Genomic DNA, 6,173 nt, shown 5'->3' on the forward strand with positions numbered 1-6,173 from the left:
GAAATGCTTTTGATCAGAGACTAAACAATGGGACGAAACAACGGCAGCAAACAAATATTCAGAAGCAGTCTCTCTCGCCTTCTCTGTCTGTTTCTCTCCCTCTCCCTTCTACCCCTTCTCTCTCCCTCTCCCTTCTACCCCTTCTCTCTCCCTCTTCCCCCTCCTCTTCTCTCTCTCTCTCTCACACAGTCACACACATGCATATCTGTATATATATATATATATATATATATATATATATATATATATATATATATATATATATATATATATATATATATATACAGATATATATGAATGAGTAACAAAGATGTACTGGTGTCAATTCATTACTGACCTAGCAAGGTGCTTCAATTTAAGTACCTAATTAAACTGAATCTTATATATATATATATATATATATATATATATATATATATATATATATATATATATAAATGAAGTTAAACGCAGGTGTTATTCAAATTCTTTTACTTCCAACATATGTCGAAGACAACATTGATATTATTCCTATAAAAATATTGTTGAAATATTTTGTTTTGTCGAAGTTATAACCAATTTTATTGCACATGAATTTTAACAGCAAAATCTTTTACAGACCCTGGTTGAGAACCACTGATCTAAACCCACTGTATGTTCAGGATGTTATGGGGATAATAATAATAATAATGGAACACCCGTCCCATGTGACAAGTGGCATGTGCTAGTCATTACAAATATTGTGATATCAAGGAGTCAGTCATAGATAGTTATGTCTTACCTGTCTAACTAACTATACTGCTATACCAAAGTGGGTGTTATAACAGTCCAACATTGGATTACAACACAGGGCAATGGCAAAAACTACAACAACACAACAGACTAAATAAAACAATTTTATTTTTCATACCTGGAAATATCAGTTTATCTTTATAAAGAAAAGAGACAGTCTCATTAGCTAAGAAATTATTTGTGAGAATGGCCATCAGTTGAAGATGAAGATTGTGTTCTCACACACTCACACACACATTTATATATATCACCACTACCACCACGACCACAACCACCACCACCACCACCATACCACCGTCGTCATCATCATTTAACATCCATGTTGCATGCTTGACATAAGTTGCACAGTTTGACAGGATCCAGTGAATCTGAGGACTGTATCATTTTCCAGTGTCTGCTCTGGCATGGTTTCTATGGCTGGATGCTCTTCCTAATGCCACTCACTTTACAGAGTGTACTGGGTGCTTTTTTTTTTTATCATGCTACCAGCACTACTGAGGTTACCATGCCACTTCCAGTACTACAAACTCCTGCATGAAGTAGGGGTCAATTTCATGTTAAGGGACAAGGGGTTAAAGTATGAGAGAAAGGGGAGGATCAGAGCAGGTTCTTGTAGAGGGTGTGCATGACTAACTCACATTTAGCAGAAGGGGCAGAACAGTAATGAGAAATGACAAATAGAAGCTGCAAAGAGATATACAAGGGGATGCTGAAAAGTTCCTGGCTTTAAGGGTATCATGAAAGGCCTGGTTGGAGGCCCAACCTTCCAAGTTCTTTGACAGGGCTTAGAAAAACTGAAGGACTGCTGTAATATGTATTTTCTTTTACCCAATGCCAGGAACTTTCTGACAGCCCCTCATATTCAAAGTGGTTTATATGGTCAGAAATGTAATTCTAAAGTGTTCATAGTGTCATAGTGAGGATCTGATGAAAGACTTTGCAATTAAAAGAAATGTACAAGAAAGATTTTTTAAATATAAAGTGGAAGTATACAAATATGAACATCATTTTCCATCTTACTGCTAGTTTTGTTTCATTAAAAAAAATTAAAATTTATTTTATAGCTTATTATTGTTTATATTTTGAATTACTTTATTACATATATATGGGCCAAGTGAGACCTAAATCTATGACCTCAGCCAGTCCACTTATGCGTACCTTCCTTCATTGGACACTAAACTCCACTTGCGAAGACCTGTTGTGGCAAGTGAAATCGAAATTGAGTTAAATTGGACACTAAACTCCACTTGCGAAGACCTGTTGAGGCAAGTGAAATCGAAATCGAGTTAAATTGGACGCTAAACTCCACTTGCGAAGACCTGTTGAGGCAAGTGAAATTGAAATCGAGTTAAATTCGACGACTGGCACCCATGCCAACGCCGTCTCCTTCATTGGACACAAAACTCAGATTGCGAAGACTTATTGGGCCAAGCGAAATCGAAATCGTGATGGCACCTGTGCCCAGCGTAGCCTTTCTGGCACTTGTGCCCGCAGCATGTGTAAGGACCTTCGAGTGAGATCATTGCCAGTGCCCCTGGACTGGCTCTTGTGCGGGTGGCACATAAAATACACCATTTTGAGCATGGCCATTGCCAGTACCGCTTGACTGGCCTTCGTGCCGGTGGCATGTAAAAGCACCCACTACACTCTCTGAGTGGTTGACGTTAGGAAGGGCATCCAGCTGTAGAAACTCTGCCAATTGGAAATATGCTGTGCGTGAGAAGACCCGGTAAGCCAAGTGAGACCTAAATCTAAGGCCCAGCCAGTCCACTTATGCATACCTTCCTTCCTTCATTGGACACTAAACTCCACTTGCGAAGACCTGTTGAGGCAAGTGAAATCGAAATCGAGTTAAATTTGACAACTGGCACCTATGCCAACGTCGTCTCCCTCATTGGACATGAAACTCAGCTTGCGAAGACTAATTTGGGGCAAGCGAAATCGAAATTTTCAGCGTGGCCGTTGCCAAAGCACCCACTACACTCTCTGAGTGGTTGGCGTTAGGAAGGGCATCCAGCTGTAGAAACTCTGCCAAATCAGATTGGAGCCTGGTGTAGCTATCTGGTTTCACCAGTCCTCAGTCAAATCGTCCAACCCATGCTAGCATGGAAAGCGGACGTTAAACGACGATGATGATGATGACGATGGGGACATAAAGATCTTGTAAGTGCTTAAGGCTTCTGTGGGTCTTAATCCGTGCCTGCTTCTACTGTTAGCACAAAACCCATCATTTTTGAATGGTTGGGTGTTAGCTGCTACCATTGACTCCCGATATACTCTTTTACTCTTTTACTTGTTTCAGTCATTTGACTGTGGCCATGCTGGAGCACCGCCTTTAGTCGAGCAAATCGACCCCAGGACTTATTCTTTGGAAGTCTAGTACTTATTCTATCGGTCTCTTTTGCCGAACCGCTAAGTTACGGGGACGTACACACAGCAGCATCAGTTGTCAAGCAATGTTGGGGGGGACAGACACAGACACACAAACATATACACACACATACATATATATATACATATATACGACAGGCTTCTTTCAGTTTCCGTCTACCAAATCCACTCACAAGGCTTTGGTCGGCTCGAGGCTATAGTAGAAGACACTTACCGAAGGTGCCACACAATGGGACTGAACCCAGAACCATGTGGTTGGTAAGCAAGCTACTTACCACACAGCCACTCCTATGCCTCAACCACAAAAGGATGAAAAGCTTGAATTCTGAAAGAGCTGAAAGAAATATTGATTTCAAATTTTGGCACAATGCCAGCAAGTTCAGGAAAGGGGTAAGTTGATTACATCAACCCCAATGCTCAACTGGCACTCATCTTATCAACCATGAAAGGATGAAAGGCAAAGTCAACCTCAGTGGAATTTGAACTCACAATGTAAAGATGGACGAAATGCTGCTAAGCATTTTGCCTTGCGTGCTAATGATTCTGCCAGCTCACCACCTAAATTGTTAGAAATATTGCAAGGTGTTTTATCTGATGTGCTAACAATTCAGTCAGGTCATAGCTTCTTTTTTGTGGGGAGGGCGGAATAACAAATAAAAGAAAATATAACATTGATGGATTGTCATTTAAATAATTAATATGATTCCACCATGATATAACAAGCAGTCAATTATGAGAAACCAGTTAAAAAGTAACACTAGAGTCTTTCTAAACACACAAAGCCAAGTTAGACTAAATGTTCTATCAATTAACATCAGTTTCACTGTAATTATCTATGAAACATCTACTAATTATCTATATTATATGGATAAACAAGATGGATAAATAACAGGCTGCCAGACATGAGATTAGTTAATATTGAGATCAAAGATAAACTCCTCCTCCTCCTCCTACTACTACTACTACTGTCTCTGCTGCTGCTGTTTCTGCTGCTGCTGCTACTGCAAATATCACTGTGTTACCACCACCTAAAGACAATAATAAAAGTTGTTACATTGGTAAAAAAAAATTACTCAAATTGATAGATCAGTGGTAGTAAGAAGTTGTAATGTTTAAGCCTTTCCCAGGAAAAGTCAGTGAAGTAAATTACAGGTTGCAATAGAAACTTTGCTGACTGAAAATAGATGTATCAATATTTATTGTTATGTTCACGAATTTGTTTTGCAAGATTCCTGTGAAATCATGCATTGCAACAGATGCTGTTATATTTGGGGATGGCCATCCCCACCTCCCCAATAAACACATGCACTATATACTCATTCTTCACTTCAGTTTTATTATTATTATTATTATTATTGTTTTAGTGTCCTTTGTCTGGAATCTTTTGTCACACATCCTGTGACCTCTTCAGTAACTTTCCACCCCACATGTCTCCTTTTGCTCTATTTAGTCCATTCCTTCTGTGGTGTGTATCCTTATCTGTGCATGTGTTTTTATCTGTACCTGTGTGTGTGTGTGTGTGTGTGTGTGTGTGTCTATGTGTTTAGAATGTATGTTTGTGTGCATGTGTACGGCTTTACTTACTACTCTGTACTTGTGTCTTCTATTTAGTTGTTTTTTCATTTGTTTGTTTACTTATTTCTTTCTTTATTTTTTCTCATTCTGTCTTAAGTATGTGCATGTGTGTCTTGTGTGTATGAGTATGTGGGTTTACGTATTACACTGTTTGTATCTATGTATTTTTTTTTCTTCTCTCACTCTTTCATCATTAAATGATGAAAGGCAAAATTGATGCTAACAAAATTCATGTGAAGGAACACAAACAAACACCGCAGCGTATTTTGCTTGATGCCAGACTGATCTGCTGATTAACTACTCTATGTATGAGGTGGTGTCAAAAAGTTCTCAGACTAATTCTGTTGCATACCAACAGATGGCAGTACACAGTTACATGTGCAGTGAGAGCTAGCAGTGACCATCATGAGGTCATCGCTGTGTTTACTTTACACGTGAAATTTGTGTTTTTGTGATCATGTTTATGCTGTATTATGTGATTTTGTCATGAACAGGAAGTTGGAACAAAGAGCCAAAGTGAAATTTCGCATTAAACTTCAGAAGTCTGCTACAAAGACATTGAGCATGCTTCGGCAAGCTTATGGCAATGGGGCAATGGGTCATACGCAATGTTTCAAGTGGCACAGGTGCTTCAAAAGCAGAAGAATGTCTTTGGAAGATGATGGGTGATCTGGAAGACCTGCTACAGGTACCACCCCCAGAAATGTGGTACTGTGCTTTGAGAATTCGTTCACCAGGACCAGACCATCAATCAAAAGTTCCACCATGACATTTTGAAGCATTTGAGGGAGGACATTCAGTGAAAGTGATAGGATCTGTGGAGCACTAATAATTGGATTCTTCACGATGACAATGCACCCTGTCATCAAGCTCTCCTCACTTGTGAGTTTCATACCAAAAACAACATAGTATTGCTCCCACATCTGCCCTATTCACTAGATTTAGTACCTGCAGTCTTCCATCTCTTCCCTAAGATGAAGATGCAGCTCAAAGGCCACCATTTTAACACTGTCAGCAAGATCCAGAGAGAATTGCAGATGGTCCTTCACTTGCTTACAGAAAAGGGCTTCCAGGCTGGATTCCAAAAGTGGCAAAATGCTAAGACCAGTGTATTGTTGCTTATTTCAAAGGAGATGATGTTAAAACTTAAGTAAATAAGAAGTGATTTTTTTTAAATTCTCAATCGCAGAATAATGCTAATAATATAGTCTGAACAGGATAAACAACCCCTATTTTGCAGAGAAAAGTGTAGGTGGCTAGCTGTGGACTCGAACTCACATCCCCGTGATTACATGTCACGATGCTTTGACCGATTAAGCTGAACTACCCACTACAAATTCCTCTGCAAATTAAGATAAATAAGTTCTTTTTTATTAAAAATAACTAGTCATAGATCTTTTTGATACACCTCAAATGCATATATATATATATATATA

This window comes from Octopus bimaculoides, chromosome 15 (assembly GCF_046866305.1).
Source record: "Octopus bimaculoides isolate indiv1 chromosome 15, ASM4686630v1, whole genome shotgun sequence".
In the NCBI taxonomy this organism is placed as follows: Eukaryota; Metazoa; Mollusca; class Cephalopoda; order Octopoda; family Octopodidae; genus Octopus; species Octopus bimaculoides.